The following is a 19,894-nucleotide window of genomic DNA, read 5'->3' as shown; positions in this document are numbered from 1 at the left end:
ATTAAAAAATGGGGTACAGAGCTAAACAGAATTCTCTGTAGAGGAATACAGAATGGCAGAGAAGTACTTAAAGAGATGTTCAACTTCCTTAGCCATCAGGGAGATGCAAATCAAAACGACCCTGAGATTTCACCTTATACCCATCAAAATGGCTAAGATAAAAAACTCAAGTGACAACACATGCTGAAGAGGTTGTGGTGAAAGGGGAACCCTCCTCCATTGCTGGTGGGAATGTAAACTTGTACAACCACTTCGGAAATCAATCTGGCACTTTCTCAAACAATTAGGAATACTGCTTCCTCAAGATCCAGCTATACCACTCCTATATAAAAGATGCTCAAGTACACAACAAAGATATTTGCTCAACCATGTTTGTAGCAGCTTTATTCATAATAGCAAGAACCTGGAAACAACCCAGATGTTCCTCAACGGAGGAATGGATACAGAAATTGTGGTACTTTTGCTCAGTGGAATACTACTCAGCACTTAAAAACAAGGAAATCATGAAATTTGCATGCAAATGGTAGGATCTAGAAAAGATGATCCTGCTTGAGGTAGCCCAGAAGCAGAAAGACACACATGGTTTACACTCACTTATAAGTGGGTACTAGACCTTTAAGATAGGATAAACATACTAAAATCTGTACACCTAAAGAAGATAAACAAGAAAGAGGACCCGGGGTAAGATGATCAATCCTCTCTTAGAAAGACAAATGAGGAGCTGGAGAGAGGGCTCAGAGGTTAAGATCACTGGCTGTTCTTCCCAAGATCCTGAGTTCAATTCCCAGCAACCACATGGTGGCTCACAACCATCTATAGTAAAATCTGGTGTGCAGGCACAATGTTGTATAAATAATAAATTTAAAAAAATCTAAAAAAAAAAAAAAGAAAGAAAGAAAAAAAGACAAATGGGATGGACATTGGCAGTAAGAGAAAACAAGTAACAAGACAGGAGCTTACCACAGAGGGCCTCTGACTCTACCTAGCAGTGTATCAAAGCAGATACTGAGACTCATAACCAAACCTTCAGCAGAGTGCAGGAAATCATATGAAAGAAGGAGTAGCTAGTATGACTTGGAGAGGACAGGAGCTCCACAAGGACCAAATATATCTGGGCACAGGAGTGTATGACACTGTATCTCCAACCAAGGACCTGTTCGGGATGTAGCCCATGGTAGCTCAGTATCCAAGTGGGTTTCCCTAGTAAGGGGAACAGGGACTATTTCTGACATGAACTGAATGGCTGGCTCTTTGACCTTCCCCCACACCGAGAGAGGAGCAGCCTTTCTAGGCCACAGAGGAGGACATTGTAGCCAGTCCTGAAGAAACCTGATAAGCTAGGAAGGGAAGGGGGACCTCCCCTATCAGTGGACTTGGAAAGGGGCAGGGAGGAGATGAGGAAAGGAGGGTGGGATTGGGAGGGAATGAAGAAGTGGGCTACAGCTGGGATACAAAGTTAATAAACTGTAACTAATATTAAAAAATAAAAATTTAATTAAAAAGAAAAACAAACAAACAAAAACAGGGAACCATACCACAGCTTAGGACATGCAATGGCAGCAGTGATCAGAGCCAAGACAAGCACCTAACCACCCACATTTAAAAGGGGCTCTAAGACCACACTGTACCAGGGACACTCAGCTTGCCCATATCTCATAGAAACACATGTAGGCTACCTGCATTCCCCTTAACCAGCCCTCTTCCATTCAGGCCATCCCTAAACCCCACAATAGCTTGCAAGGAACATCACCACCTCCCTAATCTCTCTTCCTCCCTTTGAGATTCCCTAGTGCTCCACCTGCTTTTCACAAAGCACCCTCCAACATGGCACACAGCTGGGAAACCCAGTTAACTGTGTCCTTTCACAAAGCCCTTGCAGCTGCCTGAAAGAGATCTTCAGTTGACTTATCCAGCCTCGAAACCCAGTCCAAGGGACACTTGAAAGCTATAGCTGACAAACAGATGAACCATAGCCTCCAACAGGAAACATAGATATTGTGACCATGCTATGAATTAGCCTCCTCCTGAACACTGTAATTACCCATGCTGAAAATAGGTGATCTAAACAAAACAGAAAGATTCAACCAACTAACTACAAATGCACAGATCCAAACATAGACATAAAAAAACATAAAAAAACAAAATAACACCTCATCCAAAAAGTAAAAATCCCATAATAATGGCCTTTATTAAAAATAACATGGAAACACTCCCAGATGTAGAATTCAAAAGCATGATTGTAACTATGGTTAAACAACTCAAAGATTACTAAGACAAAGAGATGGAGAGGTCAGCCCCAAAAGGAATTTAATACAGAAAGCTGCAAGTGAGAAATGTCAAGTCAATTAGAAAAAACAGAAAATTTTAAACAAAAGCGTCTGGAAATAATGTTCCAATTTTCAAAAAGATAACAATTACCAAACAGATTACTATACCAAGCAAAACAATCTATTAAAAAAAACTGAATGATAAATAAAAATTTTCCATGATAAAAACAGACTAAACAGTTAACTACTAAGAATGTTTTACAGAGGATACCAGTGGGAATAGTGAAATCTGAAGAGAAAAACAAAACAAAACAAAACAAAAAACACACCCAGAAAATCACATGGAACAACAATAAAAACAAACAAACAAAAATAACCCAACAACTAAACCAAAGAATCAATACCAGGATAGGTTATCAAAGAAACCTTAAAAAAAAAAAAAAAAAAAAAGAATTAACACTTAACAGGTGTTGTTCAAATAACTCTGAAGACTAATGGTCTCAATTCCTCAAAGAAAAGACACAGATTCACAGATTGGATTATAAATCCATCTTTTTGCTACCTTCCAGAAACATACTCACCATCAATAATAGATAACAACACAGGGTAAAAGGATGGGAAAAGGCCTTCCAAGCAAATAGAAATAAGAACCAAAGAGGCATAGCTATTACAGTAACAAAATAGACTTCAAACCAAAACTGGTCAGAAAAGGTAAGAACATTTCATACTTATTAAAGGGAAAATGCACCGACATTATGGTAAAATCCTAAACATACAGGCACCAAACACAGGGGCACCAAATTCCATATAAGAAATACTAATAAATATAGACTGACCCCAATACAGTGATAGTGGGTAATTCCAACATCCCGCTTTCATGAATACAAAAGTCATCTACGAAAAAAAACAAAAACAAAAAACACTAGGAGTTATTGACGTCATGAATTTAACAGATATCTACAGAATATTTCTCCCAAACACTAAAGAATACATATTCTTCTCAGCAGCCAATGAAGCTTTCTCCAAAACCAGTATGTGGGTACAAAGCAAATCTTACTTGCTGGTATTTATCAACCAACTGGTATTTATCATAGAAAAACAAGCTCACTCAACATTTGAGAATCCACTCATTAATCAATCACATTAATACACCAATAGACCAAAGGAGCAACAAAGAGTAGCATGCAAGCCAAAAAGCCACAAGATGCCATAGCAGAAGAAAGGCAACAGAGAACAGAAACTTTCTTACAAGTTTGCCTTCCTCTCAGGGATAGGCAGATCTGACTGTGAACTTCAGTATCATTTGGAGACCCTAGACTTCTTCTCCAACCCCACAAATTTGATGTCTTCCCTTATTAATCTCATTTTTTTTCACTTTATTTACATGCCTACACTGGCAATTAGCGATCACATGTATCTGACACCTTATGAATTCCACCACTAGAACACAAGCATAGAATTACAGCAGGAATAGACTAGGAAGATGAGAAAACAGAATCACCCTGCTCCTGACTATGGCCATGCACCTGCTCCTCCCCCCACAATCCACCAAGGAAAATTAGCCTGAATGAAGACATTAGCATCTGTCTCTCAGAGAGCTTACTTCTTTGGAGAAGGAGGACCTAATTCAAGACTCTGAGGACAGGCCTACTGAAGGCTGGGTCTTCTGTCCTGGTCAAAAACCTTGCTTGGCCCACTTCCAGAACTGGACCAGAGGCACAGAGAAGGCTCATTTTTCCCTCAAGTTTTGACACTACAAACTTCAGCTGTATGTGGAAATCCATTATTGCTGCCTCCAGACCTTGCTATCCCTTACCTGTAAACTTACTCTGCATGCAACTGTTCTTCTTTGGTACCACAAACCCTATGAACTTTTGACCTATCACATTTCTCAGAACTGTAACAGATAACTTTCTGCTGGTATATTAGTTACTTTTCCATTGCTGTGATAAAATGCCATAACCAAGGCACTTTACAGAAGAAAGGATTTATTTAGGATTACCACTCCAAAAGTGTAAGAGTCTGTTAAAGTAGGAAAGCAGCAGACATGATGGTACAAATAGCTATGCACTTAACCTTGAATGACAAGTAGGAAGCATAGAGAACAAACTAGTAACTGAACCATTAAAGTCTGTTCCGCAGTGACATTCTTCCTCTAGGAAAGCCACATCTTCTAAACTGCCCAAAAAAATCTCTACTGGGGATCAAGTATTCAAATGCCTGAGGCTATAGAAGACATCTCATTCAAACCATAAAAGCCAGCATCCTACCAGAATTCAAAGTTCAAGCCTGTTTCATTTAAATCCTGCATGGCAATCGGTTAAAAGTTTGTTTGTTGGAGGAACCGTACTGTTTGAGGTTGCAGTTCTCCCAGTCCTGATAGCCCCTATGAGCTCTGCTTTAAGGTATAAGACTCCCTCTTTCCAGCAGAGCCTCCTACTCTCTGCCTGACTTCATCTGAAGAGTGTCTTTAGACACAGACATCCCTCAACACATTTGATATATAGCCTTTGACACAACTCCCTCCTAGCTCTCCACTCCCTGCACCTATGATAATTGGGTACTGTGTTCCCGTTCATATGACAGTGTGCTGTTTAATGTAAATCAAGCATTCTTGAAGTGCCTAGTTCCAACCAATTACTTACATCTATCCTTGGAGCTCTCACCCACTCCCCAAAGGTATATAGCCTTGGGGAATTAAAATTGAATTAGCTCTCTACAGTGGTTCCCAGGGTATGACCCCTGTACAGTGCCTGGATGTTCCAGGTATGCTCCTTGTCTGGTCTTGTGCCCCTCCTGACTTCCTGGGATGCTGAGAGACAGCCCCCAGGCAAGAGAAGAACAACATTTGTTTTTATCCCATTTACGGTCATTAGATCCACATCAAGCATAAAATACTTCCCATTGGTACACTGTCTCCCCAATCTGTTCTTGGAGGAGCGTAGAGTCTGCCTTAATACAACAAAAAGAAACACAGGAAAAGCTCTAGACGTCTTAGATTTGATGATGACTTTAAAGATAAAACCAATCCATTAAAGATAAAGGACAATCCATTAAAGAATGGATGCAATTAATAATAATAAATAATAAAAATAATAACAACAACAAGAATAATTTTTCTGACTTGTTAAAGATACTGTTAAAAGCTAGCCAGACTGGCAGCAAATATTTTCAAATGGTAGAGCTGATAAAACAAACAAACAAAACTGTTAAAGAAAATAAGGAGGCCTTGAACTACAAGAAAACAAATACATCAGGACAGAAAATACAAACATGTTTAAGAAGTACTTTCCATTATAAGAGAAACATAAGTTATAATAATGAACCATCACTCATACACATTAAAATGCTCAAAGTCCAGATCACTGGCAACCTCAAATGCAAAGAAAAATATGGAACAAACTGTCTTATTCACTGTCATAGGAAATGCAGTGACACAACTACTTTAGAAGACAGTTGGTCAATGTGTCCACTGCTTGTTATTTGCCCAACAGAGTTGAAATTTTATGTCTCCACAAATCGTTACGCATAACAGGTGTATTCATAATTTTCAAAGCAATGAAGGTTAAGTCTTTTAATAAGACAAATAAGTAAATGGTGGGACATCTATACAATGGAATACTACTCAGCATTTAAAAGCAATAGTCTATTTAAGCCATAAAAACCTTAGGAAGCTTAAGTGCAAAGTAAATTTTTTAATTTAGTAGTTTTCCAGGGATTGAGGACAGGATTGAAGAATGGGTGCCACAAAGAATTTCTATGGCAGTTAAACGTACTTTAGATGATACTATCAAGATAGGTAAATATAAAGCTGATGAAATTCCTAAAATATACAGTAGGAATGGTTCTTAATGTAGGGATGTGTACTAATAATGATCTGTTAATTCAGATTAATCAACTGTAACAAATGAACCATTCTGGTAGATGAGAGTTATAATGATAGAAACTTTAAGGGTATGGGCACAGGAGAAATTTGAGAAATCTTTGTATTTTCTGTTCAACTTTGCTGTAAACTCACACATTCAAAAAGTCTCTTTTTCTCTTTAAATTATTTAATTACTTGAGGTGGGGGCAACTAAGTTTACAAATACACTTTATGCAGAACTTTTAAAAAATGAACTTGCTTCAGAAAACATACCCATGCAGGAAGCAACAATATGTGACTCTATTTTATTTTATTTTTTCATTGTGTTATGAGTGGGTATTTTGCCTACCTGTGTGTCTATGAACCAGAAGAGGGCAATGGTTTCCCTGAGAAGGGAGTTATACAGACAGTTCTGAGCTATGGGTGCTGGGAATTAAACCCAGGTCCTCTGGAAGAGCAGCTAGTGATTTTAACTACTGAGCCATCTTTCAATCCTCAATATGTTCTTTTCATTAAATCCCCAAAATATTTTAAAAGCATGCTGAAATGCTTTAGGTACAGAACATTTTAATATATATTTTATATTTTCACTTCTGAATTACAGAATGTAAGCAAGCAATAATCCCAAAGATGGAACCAGCATGTTTTCTAAATGCATTCCTGTTTTTTAGGTCACTATTTCCAGCACATGTTCAAGTTAGGGGTGTGTATAACCTATCACAACCACAGTTTGAGACAATGCAACTTTAAACCTAAAGACAATATTGATTTTACGTATTTTATAGACACTGCTTCATTACATAGTCCCTCAATCCCTGGAACTGACAATCTTTCCGACAGCCTCTGGAACGATGGGATTAAAGGTGTATGCCACCCCAGGTGGCCCCTGAGTTTTAAATTTGGTAGCTTTAGCTTTGGAAAGTTTAGCTGCATATAATTATGTTACACAACTCAGATATGTTAATTAATAATTAATCATAACAACTCAAAAACATATGAAAAGCACAGTTGTTACTTAGTAAGACCTACTAAACTAAAAAGCAGGGAGAACAAAGGTGCAACAGAGATTAAAGGCAATGAAAAACTATAAAAAGAAATTTCAAAAGTCCCAATTTTTTAACATTAAACTTAAGGAGACTACCTTAGGTAAGCATACCTGTAGCCAAGTACAAGGTTGGGGGTGGTAAAAACAATTTAAAACCTATTTACTAGGCATGTATTACACCGAGAATTAAAGGTCAAGGCCAGCCTGACCTACAAAAGGAGATTACCTCAATAAGATAAGAAACATCTTAAGTTCCTTTTCCTTCAAATCATTGTTTTCTTTGACTGGGACCCTTTTTGAACCAAGGCTTTGTCAGCTACAGCATTAATAATTATACTGTCAGAACAATTGAAGCATTTCTTTACTTCCCAGCTCAACGTAAGTTCAATAACTCAATGTAAGTTCAACCTGATATTAAACATTTTAGTCCAAAGTCATTCTTTTTCCAAGGCAACTTAAATAAACTACCTTGACAGCACTATTCATACCAGAGTAACAAACATTCACGTAACAAACATTCACCTACTTATCTGTTGTTATCTACACTCTGAGGTCTTAACTGGTACCTAAGCCTAGAACTTGATGACAGTGAGTCTTCTAAAAATGACTTTAAATTAGTAAAGGTGAGCGGGTACAGATTATGTATCCAAATGTCACATAAACAGGGTGGGAGCTGAGCTCAGGAAAAAAAAAATGTGGCTCATTCTACTACTTTTACCCTCTCTATGTTTATAGTAGTAACGGCATTTCCAGGAGAGCTATCTTCTGGCCTCTGCAGGTACCAGTAAAACACATCCATATATACTAGTGACGGACACTTACTTCTCTCTCTCCATATGTGTTTTTGTGTGTATATATATATATATATATACACACAATATATACACATACATACATAATTTTTTCAGGTATGAGCTTTCTCCTTTCCCTGAAATCTCAAATCTAGTCCATCACCAAGTCCTACCAATTTTGCCTTTCATGTATTCTTGAAAGCTGCTTCAATTCTTACTCTTTCTACCCTAAAGTTCCATTATTTCTTCCCCAAATGATTTTATCTTCCAGTTCTCGCAAGAGAATAAAGCACCATAGACGTGCATTGTTCTAGCACTCAGCTACATGCTCAACCCACTAAATTACTCTTACAGCTATATTCAAAGCCATTCTGAGAATGTTCTTTGAACTAATGCTACTACTCCACAGACTTTTAAAAAATTTAATAGCAATCTGAAATATCAAAATGCTCATTTTATTGTGTTAATGAAACGAGACAAACACAAATACCTTTCCTATCTGGTCACATATAAGGCCTCAAATAAACTGCTCCAAGTGTTCTACAAATGCACTACTGTATTTCCTTACACAACCTAAAGGAAACCTCAGTGCCTACAAACAATTTTAAAAAATAAATGATATTCAGAAAGGTGAGGTTATCTAAAGTAGCCAGTTAGAAAGGAGCCAGTCAGAAAAGCAGCAAAGGATAAAAGACTCTGAAGTATTCTATATGACTGCACAGCTCACTCCACTGTGGAAACAACACTGTTTCAAGTTCCTCATTTGCAAAAAGGGAATGGCAACAAAGCTGTTTTTAAAAGATTCTCAGTCTAAAAAATATGTGAATGTGTTTGACACAATGTTCTATGAATGCTAGCAACTATCATTATCTTTATTACTACCAGTCCTCATTTAAGTTGATCTGCTTGTTTACTGTCATCTGTAAGTGCCATACTAGACTATAACTGGAAGGGGGGGCAGCATTATCATTATTATATTCTCATACAGCATTACCCATCCAATTCTCTGCAGAAATTAAATCCTAAACATCTGTTTGTGGTGTTCTCTGAAGTAAACATTCTCTTAAGAATGGTATACAGCCAGTACCATTAAAGGTGTTTAGGAGATGAAGTAATTCATTATATGCTCTGGAAGACAGTAGAGTATTAAAAGTTTGATTTTTGCGGAGATCACAGATAAGGGTTTCCGTGTTTTCCAATGTGTGGTACATAAAAGATATTCATTAAATAATGTTTTTTAATGAACTTTTATAAAATAAAGGAATAGTACTAAGCAAGTGATAAATATTGTCAATTTTCTCCCCCTCTCAAAGTTTCTATAAGCTTTAAGAATTAGATTGTATGTATTTTTCTTCTAATTGTGCTGCCTATATTATTATTTTAAAGCCAATAAATAAATGCAAATATGAGCAAACCAAGCAACTAATGTTAGCAACAACTAGGTTGAAGGTGGAAGACAGAATCTAGATATGCAAAACTTAAGACTATTCTAGGCCATGGCACAACTTTAGCAAAGGCAGTGTCACTGAAAACATAATGCACATTCCACAGGTAATGCTAACACTATTTCAGACTCTCCATCAAAAACAAACAAACAAAAAAAAAACAAAAAAAAAAAAAACTTATGTACTGTGGCGATTTAAATAAGAAATGTACCCCCCGGGCTCACGTGTTTGAACACTTTGTCAGGGGGTAGTGCTGACTTGGGAGGCTATGGAAGCTTTAGGTGGCTCAGTCTTGCTGGACTGGGCACATCACTTGGAGATAGCTTTGGAAATTCCTAAACTCATCCTACTTCCAACTCTTGCTCTCTCTGCTTTGTGTGTGTGTTAGCTCTTGTGCACTATTCTGGCTTCTTGATCCCATTGCCTGCTGTGAAACATTCCCCACCATTATGAACTCTCCCCATGGGATAAAATCAATTATTTGTGTTGCTTTTCTTAATGGCATTTTATCTCAGCAACGGGAAAAGTAATGAACACATGTATGTACATATTTTCTGTAATCAGAACAGCAAATAGTTCAAATATTTATTTAGAAAACTGAAGTGAATCAAAAACACCTCACAATACAGTTCACAGAAGGTAGACAAAAACAGAAAACGCAAAAAAAAAAAAAGTCACCTACAGGTGAGTAAACTTTAGTAAACAGGCAAAAGCTTGAGAATATGAATGAAAGTAACAGGTGCAAAGAAAAGAGCTGCCAGTCTTCTAGATGAAGGGAGAGCTCTGCCTAATGTAATGTTTAAATACAAAAGTCATGTGTAAAGATTATTATCCAAGCTCTGCTCATTTAACTTGTAGTACTAATACTGTAATGTAATTTTTCGATTGTGAAAATCTGTTACTTCATTTCACTTATTCTGAAAACAATGATAAAGTTTTACATGTTCCAGTTATTTGAAATAGGAAGTAACCTATTTTCCTCTGGAAAAAAAAAACATAAATAAGCTAAAAACTTACATTTTTGAAGAAATACTGCCATTACAAAGTACAAATTTTATACATACACCAAAAAGGATGCTAAGTAAAAAACAAGAACACAACTCTAAATTCTTACCTTCCTCTCTTAGAATCAAGTTTCCAACAATGAAATCAAGTCAGGCTCAGAAGTGATGAATAAAGGTAAAATTTCTAAAGCATTTCCCACACCCCAGACACTCACAAGTACTTTGATTCCATTAACTTGCACAAGCACTACTACCAAAGAGTTTTATCACCTTCCCCTTTATTAGACTACTAAAGGGGAAAAAGGTTAAATAAATGAGTTCTTCAAAGCCAGAACAGAGATGGGAGGGTAGGGTGTTGGGCAATTCAACTACACTCTCTGAGCTCCTAACCAGGAAGCAACATTTTTCTCAGGGACGATGGAACAATAATTTGAAATATTCTGAGACTCTTATTATCAGGCGAAAAATGTATTTTGTGGAGTTATAAGCTTCTTACTACTTTAGTTTCCAGCCCAATAAACAGTGTTTTTCAACTGTAAAAGAAAATAAGAAAAGTTTCCTAGTAAGACCAGTAAGCCCAGAATTGTTCAGACATAGATGAAACTTAAAAGTACCAGAAACCTGGGAAGAATGGGCAGACAGCTTAACCATCGTATTCTGTCTCGGAAATAGAGGGAGTGACTTTTATTTCTACAGGGTTTCTTCAACTTCTTAGAGGGAGAAAATCTATCACCCCTTTCCCTTGAGTCAGCACACAAATATACATACTTCGAGAAAATTAGGGGAGAGGCAGCAGCAAAAGATAAAGGAGGGGGGGCAAAATTTCGATATTCAAGAATTAGACCCTGAATCACGGGGCAGGCTTGTCCAGTGCTGGTAAAAACGAGCAGTTAGGGGCAAGTACGTGGTTGCAGACGGACACCTCTAGTCCAGGAGGCTGAAGTCGCCCTAAAATGAGCCAGCAGGGACGACAGTTTTCAGCACCCATGCTAGAGATGAGGACATAGAAGAATGTAGAGGGGTGCAGTTGCTTGCTTTGGGAAGACAGGACAAGGCATAAAGGTGCAGGCGCGTAGATACGTGGCTTAAGGTGAGGCAGGAGTTGGACGCACGCAAAGGGGGATCTGGAGGCGAAGCAGCGTACTCCCGAAAGGCAGGGACGTCCTGAGGAAGCAGAACCGCCAGAGGGAGAGCAGGGACAGGGTCGGGGGGCACGGGCCGGAGCACCGGCCGCGGCCGTGGCGAGAGAGAGCCGGCCTACCTACCCGGACACGAGGGGCGGCGGGCGGACCCCCGGCAGCCTTGGGGGCCGAGGATGAGGCGGCGGCGAGCTCCTGCAGCGGGCGCCCGGGCCAAGCCGCATCCTCCTCCCAGCCTCCCTCCTTGCTCTCACCAGCTGCAAAACTTCTTCCTCACGGTAAACACACCCGCCGCCAGCGGCTGCGCTTAGCCCGAGTCCCCGCCCGGTCCTGGGGCTCCGGCGTTCAGTTTCCACCACGCCAGTCACCAGGGCGCGTGCGCCAAGGAGCTCTTCCTGCTCAGGGTCCGGGAACTTCCGGCGGCGATATTGCGAGCTGAGCTGCAGGCTTGAAAGGATTAGGCAGTTTACCGCTTCTATCTGAACCTCGCATCTCCCACTGGAAAATGTCCCTGGGGCAAAAGCTCTGGTATGCCTCCTAACCCAAGACATTTCCACAAAGTGAGAAAACAGCAGAGGCCCCGCTCAGGTTAAGATGCACCAGGGTGCACACCTCCCATTCTGAGCTCCAAACTTAGTAGTTGAAACGCAGGTCAGTGTGGTTAAATTAGGAGGGAATGAAGGGGACTTTTCATACAGGAGATGATCAGCCAACAGCTGGAGATTGGACCACAGTAAATTACAGTTTGGCAAATGTAGGAATACGGAGATTAATGCCATTTGGAGTTTAAAGAAATGGGTGACACCTGAACTTCTTTATTGGCACACTTATATTAGCATTATATTAAATACCAGAACGGTTTATCTGGTTTGCGCATAGTTGGATAGTCCAGTCCACAATGGCAGTGAAGACAAGCTGACGAGAACTTGAGACAACTGGTCACGTTGCATCCACTGTAGGGAAGCAGAAGGACGTATGCCTAAGATCCATCAAGGTAACAAATGTTACTACTACAAACTCAACCCTTGTTAACCTAACACCCAGGTAAAAACAGAGAAAAGCTCATGCACCACAAACAGAATCCGTCCTTAAAGGAAGATAGTTATTTTTCGGTGAGAAAACAGGCACACAGCAGTCACACAGAAAAAGATGCTCTGCAAAGCAGAGAGGTGACTTGAAAAGCCAAAAGTCCAATTAAAGCTCCTGAAGTTTTCCTCCCTTACTTTGGAGGTTGATCAGTTTGAAAAAAAGATAGGATAGTTGATTGGTTCTTAACTGTTGTGTGTCACGTCCTGGACTTTTTGAGCCAGTCCATGAACAGGGGGCTTGCTGGTGGAAGAAAAAGGCTGAAAGGCTTTTATCTCAAGTCAAGAGGGTGAGGAATAAGTGGAAGTTTAGCACCTTTAACATCAAGCCATGGCCTCTCTCCCTATTTCTGCCTACCAGGGAGTCTTTATAACTCTCAGCCTTTCATGACCTTCTCTCAGAGATTACCCTAAGTGCCATTAGGGGAACTGAAGGCCATGTGGGCGGCAGCAGTCAGAGGGAAACAGAGGAGAGTTTAGCTAAGGGGCATGATAAAACTTAACCAATTGTAATGATCCAGAACATAAAACAGCCCTTTGGTAATGATGTGTATATGTGGAACTTGTCAGACAAGTGGGATATCATCTGCCACATATAAAAGGGGGACTGTTGATAGTACTGTAATTCCTACTGAAAGCACACTTTGAAAAAGAGCTGGAGCAGTTTTGCACTTATGAGAAGAAGAGAACAGGCAAGAAAATCACCCTGAGAATTCTTAGGACTTTGTCATAAGTACCAATGAAAATGATGATTCTCTGCCATCATTATCTACTGTTAAGATGCATACACCTTGGAGGAGACCATCTATAGTTCAAGAATTCAAGAAGGCTTTCATCAGCCAATTTAAGTTCAGAAGTTGACCATTGAATTTCCTCCGTTATAACCTCATGGGGGATTATTAAGAGACAAGGTTAATGAGGAAAGTTCGTCGACCTTATGTTTAACATAAGTTTTGCTTAGTAATGTGAACTGTGAGTGCAACCAGCGTAGCAGTGTACCAGAGCCCTGTAGGACTGAAGGAGTGTTTGAGAACTTCAAGTGAGAAACTTATGAGAATAACTGTATTATTAGTCTGTTGCTATAATGTTCTTTTGAAATGTATACACCTTACCCTTGTTCATTCAAATACTGATTTCTCCCTCCCCACTCTACCCCCAATTCTCTGGTTTCAATCCGGATATTGCATTGTGATACTCATTCTAAGCATCCTGTCTCGACTCTTGTGTAAACAGGACAAAATAAAGCAACTAGACACAATGTTGAGCGGGGAGGAGCCAGAAGGCAGGAAATGAGTGAGAGAAGAAGGGGCGAGGGGAGAGCTAGGAGAGCAGAGCTGGAGGAGAGAGATCTTGGAGGATGTGGAGCAGACCTAAGATTTCACAAAAAACAAGTATAATGTGGGAAATCTAAATGTTAGGAAACTGAGGGCTTGGAGTTTAGGAGGGAGTAAATATTGCCCAGCATTGTGTTCTTGGTTAACTAAAAACCCAGTCTCTGTGTGGTGATTTGGTTATACAGCTGTTTAAGATTAGCAGCAAGCTTTACTAGAAGATAAACCAATAGTAAATATTAATAAAAAAATTACAACATTAGTCCCTCTCAACAATATATACCACACATAATTTCTTTTGTTTGGGGTCCAGACAAGGTTTCTCTGTGTAGCACTGGCTGTCCTGGTCTCACTTTGTAGACCAGGCTGCCCTTAAAGTCACAGAGATCTGTCTAAGTCCACCGCCAGGGTTAGACATAATTTCTAATAGAAGTGATTACTAGAGGACAGATTTGGGTGAAGTCTGGGTTCCATTTTTGCTGGGGGAAAAACCAGATGCCATTTTCCAGTTGACAATCTGAAAGGGAAATATAGTGTCATTGTTTTGTTTTATACAATTTCCGATCAATGTTCCATGGGTATTTTGAATAATTGTTCCTACTCCTGTGAGTTTGGCAATATGATAGACAATTGCCTCATTTAATCATGGATAGTTAGGATACAACATGTTGCATTGCTGTTATGGGAAGTTATTTTCCAGAGGAGTGGAGTACCCTTAGTAATGAAAATATGGCTAGATTTAGGCTCAGCACTTAGAAAGGTGGGTCCTTGTCCCATAGTTAGTTCAGATCTCATTTGAACTAGAATTGACTAGTGTTGAGCTGTGCACACCCTCCCTTCTAGGTCACAGGAGACACATTCTTCTGGAAAAAAATCTATTCTCTGGCCTTTATCCATTCTTTTAACCCTAAATTTCATTTTGTTAATATACCATACCCATGTTCTTCTCATAATAATATTATAATTCTGTGTCCTACTTTGGATATAGAGGCCTTTTCTAGTGAGTGTCTCTCTTCTGTAGCAGCCCATTGTAATTGTCCTGAGATCCCCAAGCCTGTGCCAATTTCCCCAAGTAGGTAGATATCTCCTTTTGCAAAGGGTGGTGGTGGGGATAGCCATAGGGCACTCTCTGTTTTCCTTAGGCCAGTTTGGGATAGCCACCAGAGGAACTGAATATGTTGGAGTTCTATGATTTGGGTATAATTGGTATAAAATTAATATATCCAGAATTTAGAAATGTCTCATTGAAAGATGAGAGTATTTGGGACCACTCCCGGGTAGGTAAAAGTTTGTGTATGCTGCTTGGACTCCCAGATCCATCCAGCCCACAGTGTGTTAGGGGGCCTTTGGGCCACTTTAGACATGCCAGACTCAGCCTGGAAAGTGATTGTAGACCTGTGTGCCCACCCGGTTTTTCTGATGAGTTGGGGTTGTTAATCCATAATCATCTCACAGGTACGGGGCAGAAAGGTTTTAGGACAGCTTTGTAAGTTACAGTGAACCTTAAAGGTCAGGCTCATTAACTCTGCACACAGAAGTTCCAGACAGGAAGTGGGCCTTCCAGTTGGTTAGCCATTCTTGCCCAGGATCATTTATCATACTGATTGTGACAATTTTGTTTTTTTCACACAGGTGTCAATCAGGAAAGAACTGAAGGGAGAACTTGTGCTGGGGCTCAGACCCAAATGTGAGAGCACTTCTGAAATAATTCACCCTATGTAGGAAGTCTTGTTTCATCTCAGAGCAAAACGGTGCACCTGAAGAGTGAGAAGTGGCAGACCTGTATGAGTCCTTTGCCAGATGTCGGTATTGGAATGCATCTTCCAATAGTACCAGAATCAGTGGTGGTGCGATGGACCTCTTTTCCATCTGTCCATTTCTTGGAATCTGGTTCAAAGATTTTTTGGAATCTGGAAGGATACTGGACTAAAGAAGGCTCCATAAAACTTCCTAGAAGGTTAACCATTAAAAGGAGTGTAAGCAGAAACATTTTAATTATCAGAGTGTGATATCTCAACATGATGTTTCCTTTCTGAGGACTTACCTGAATCTAGTGGTTTACAGGCTTACCTGCAGCTTCCAGGGAGTCTGGTATAGTCTCAGGTGTTTCAATAGCTCTCCAGGACTTGGCACAGATGTAATAGACACAGGCATCTAACTTTGTAACTCAAACTGCCATGGGAGTGGACAAGAAAACAAGATATTGACCCTCCAATAAGGGGTAAGCAAGCCTTTATTGGGATCTGATGTTTTTGTGAGTACCAAATCTCCAGTGCATAAGAGGTAGAGGCCCTCTTTGTTCCTGCCTGGGAAGTCCTGTTTGTAGCTCTGACAGGATCTGATCTGTTGAAATATTGCCAGTTGGGTGACATGGGCAATGTTTGTGTGTTCATGGTCCAAGATCATTAGTGTGGAAAGGCCTGACCTACAGAACCTTAGAAAGTGTGAGGACCTGGTGACTAGTCTGAACAGGGCTAGAGGGCAGCAGTTTGATCCAAGGAGATTGTGTCTCCTGAATTAATATTTTAGGTGTCTCTTTAGGAGATTATTGACCTTTCCTACATCTCCAGATGAGTAAAGTCACCATATAAAATGTAAATTTTATTCAATTTTTAAAGGTTGAGGCATGGAATGGAGCTAGTTTCCACTCTCCCTCAGGATAAGTGCCCTGTCTCTGGGTATCTAGTGCTGCAGGCATCTGTTTGAAGAATTTCATACCTGCTTGACAGTCTTTCTTAAGCCTATCCTATAAACGTTTTATTTGCCCAAATAAGTATGTTTTTTTTTTTTTTCTGTTTCAGCTATTATATATGATATAGAGACTTTAGGATTTTTACATTGCAGAGAGTCTTCAGTAATGGAAGTTGGTTCTTGGAAGTTAAGCACCACCTCCGGGTCAGGTGCAGTGGAGCAGTCTAGACAACACCCTGTATTACAGGCAAGGGCCATTTCCTTCAAGTAATATTTGAGTCTCATGTGAGGCAGTAGGAACTTTTCTCAGAAGATGACACATCCAAGGTGTACCAATGCAGCTCTCTTGGCCTCAGAGTCAGCTATCCTATTTCCCCTTGCTTTTGGGTCATCCCCTACTTGATGCCAGGAAGTGGATCCCAACCACCTGGTGGGTAAAAGGAGTGCATCCAAAGCCTTAGAATTTCTTGATAGTGTTTTACAGGGGTCCCAAACACAGTTAGGCAACCTTCCTAAAATCTTTTCCAGATATGTCATACATGAAGGATGAAGAAGACATATTTGGAGTTTGTGTAAATAGTTACGCTGTTTCCTTGGGACTATTCTAGAGCACAACTGAAGGTTATCATCTTGTCTAACTAACACTTGAGTTTCTACAAATAGGTCCTAAATTGAGTACCTCAAAGTCAGTGACTATTGTATATCCTGAATACGAGATTCTGTCTTTTACTTCCATCTGTATAGAGGACCAACTCAGGATTTTCTAATGGTTGATCTAAGAGATGGAGATGAGCTACCTAGCTACCTAGCTCCTCACAAGAGTGGATAAGCTTTTCTCCTCTTCTGGTAAATTGATGGCTGGGTTTAGGTTTTGACAAGTATGAGGGTGATTTTGTGTCCCTCCAACATGAGGACCCAATATTTGAGAAGCCTGCTATCAGTCAGCCAGAGGATTCCCTTGGAATTTAGAATAGTTCCTATGTTAGGAGACATATGGACCATAAGGGAATGGCTGAGAGTATACTCTTGGGCTTCAGGGCTGTAGTTAGGAATGATGCTGGTTTCGTAAAGTAGTATAGATGTCTTCCAAGATCCATGATGACATTAGCAGATTTCCAGTAACACATAATTTTGATCTTGCTGATTGGGCCTTAACTCCAGTTATCTGTTGGTTACTGCCAAGGTATTAATGCCACAATTGCACACGTAGGATTATAATGCCAAGCTGGCTGTTATTGTGGTGCTTCATAGGCATCATAGCTAGATAGGACTATTGGTTGTTTCATTTCTTGAAAGCCTTGCACCTTCAGTACATAGCAGCTAGAGCTCGAAGATGAGGTAGTATCCTCATTTCTCTTTCCTCTGTATTTACTGGCCTCCCCCTACTTAAAGTGCCTCCACGTTTTTTTTTTTTCCAATTTCCAATTAAAAACACTTGTACCCAGCTATCCCATCTCTACTGGCTTCCCCCCCGCCTCCTCCCCACGCGCGCACACACACACACACACCATGGTACCCTTTTACTATCATGGTTTATGCAGTTACTCAAAGTTTTAAACTCAAATCTGAAAACTTGGAGCTAGGAACCACAGGTGAGAGGGAATATGTACACAGTGACTCCCCTAACACAGAATTGCATTGAATCTATGGACTATTTTGGTAGGATGGCTATTTGCATAATATTAGTACTACTATCCATGAGCATGGAAGGTCTTTCCATCGTCTGGGTTTTTCTTTAATTTCTACTGTGTCTTAACATTTTTATTATAAAAGACTTCAACTTGCTTGGTTAGAGTTACCCAGAGATGTTTTAATTTTTAGATTATTGCAGGACTATCTTGAACCCACCAGAAATATAAATAATGACACAAGTGTGTTTTAATCTTTTAAACTGTAGGCCTCTCTTGACTACTCTAACCTGACTACTGCTTGGCACTATGTCTCACCACATGGCCAGATCCACCTCTCTGCTTCACTCTGGTCCATACATTCCCTCCATATCCATTGGCTGAATCCCTGTGTCTCATTTCTTCTCCCAGAGTCCCTCTCTCTACCCTCCACTTCCTGCCCAGCTACTGGCCAGAAACTCTTTATTGCAACCAATCAGATACGTTTCTCGATTGCCTTAGGTAGGTGAGGAATAAAGAATATTTACAAAATAGAAAACCTGGTAATGGGCTATAGGAATGTCAATATCAAGATCCTGCCAGCATTCAGCTTTCCACTGGTACAGAATTAAAAATTGAATTTAGAGAGGCACATCTTTACATGATGTACCCAACAGAAAGGTTCTGTTTTCCTGAATTTTTTTCTCAATATGATTGTCATATGTATACTGGAAGACTTTTTTTGCATGTTTTTTTTTATTCTGCTGCTTTGCTGAAAGCGTTTATCAGCTATAGAAGTTTTCTGGTGGTGTCTTGAGGGTTTTTTTTTTTAATAAAATCATATTATCTACAGATGAAGCTACTTCAACTTCCTCTTTTCCTACTTGTATCCATTATATATCCTCCAATTATCCACCAGGGTATCCTTTAAAAAAATAAAAAACAAACAAACAAACAAAACCCTAACTTTTTCTCTTCCAGCAGCTACGAGCTACTAATAGCTCCTTAGCTATATGTGGGATTTCATGCCCATCTTCCATATCAATGCTTGAATTTTGTCTTTGTGAAACTGTGCATGTCTTGTGCATGCTGGTCCTACTACTGTTAATTCACATGTACAGCTGCTCTGCTGTATGCAGAAAACCCTGTTTCCTTAGTTATCTACTGTCTGTGGCTCTTAGAATCTTTCTACTCCTATTCTGCAGTGATCACCAAGCCCTGGGAAGAGGGAATTTGATATAGATATCTCATGTAGGGCTAAGTATGACATAGCCCCTTCTCTGCACTTTGATCAGTGTGCATTTCTGTGTTAATCACCATCTTCTGTAAAAAGGAGTTTCTCTAATTAAGGTTGCAAATTCCCTTATGTCCAGGTATAATGTTGTCTGCTTAATATAGTGTCCAGTTACCAGTTACAATAATAGATCTCCCCTAAGATCTGTGACATGTCTAGCCATGAATTCTTGGCCCCAATAATGGTGATAGATATGGGTTTCAATTTTCAGGGTGTGCTAAAATCAAATAAAAAAAGAGTTTATTATTCCTATAACATTTGTGACATGGTTGCACAAATGGACGTGTCTTACAGACCGGTTATTGTTGCATCTTGCAGAGTTCATAGATG

General features: G+C 39.7%; 1 protein-coding gene and 1 long non-coding RNA gene across 6 annotated transcripts in view; one reads left to right on the top strand and one right to left on the bottom strand.

Annotated features, from left to right (window-relative positions):
- Spopl (speckle type BTB/POZ protein like) overlaps window positions 1-11,920 on the bottom strand; it is a 45,638-nt gene extending 33,718 nt beyond the window's left edge. For 4 of the 5 annotated variants that reach the window (XR_009593743.1, XM_060389687.1, XM_060389689.1 and 1 more), the window contains exon 1: window positions 11,683-11,920. The gene's annotated coding sequence lies outside the window, so the exon portion shown is untranslated. Of the gene's footprint in view, window positions 1-3,103; window positions 3,165-11,682 lie in introns of those variants that run through there. The other variant, XM_060389688.1, reaches the window with a different exon arrangement.
- Window positions 11,921-11,979: 59 nt separating this feature from the next.
- LOC132656018 (uncharacterized) lies at window positions 11,980-16,184 on the top strand. The gene is made up of 2 exons (XR_009593976.1): window positions 11,980-12,550; window positions 15,605-16,184. It is a non-coding gene; the product is annotated as an uncharacterized LOC132656018 (long non-coding RNA).
- Window positions 16,185-19,894: the final 3,710 nt, after the last annotated feature.

The sequence above is a fragment of the Meriones unguiculatus genome, chromosome 8 (genome assembly GCF_030254825.1).
Source record: "Meriones unguiculatus strain TT.TT164.6M chromosome 8, Bangor_MerUng_6.1, whole genome shotgun sequence".
In the NCBI taxonomy this organism is placed as follows: Eukaryota; Metazoa; Chordata; class Mammalia; order Rodentia; family Muridae; genus Meriones; species Meriones unguiculatus.
This window is presented reverse-complemented; position numbering and strand designations above follow the sequence as displayed.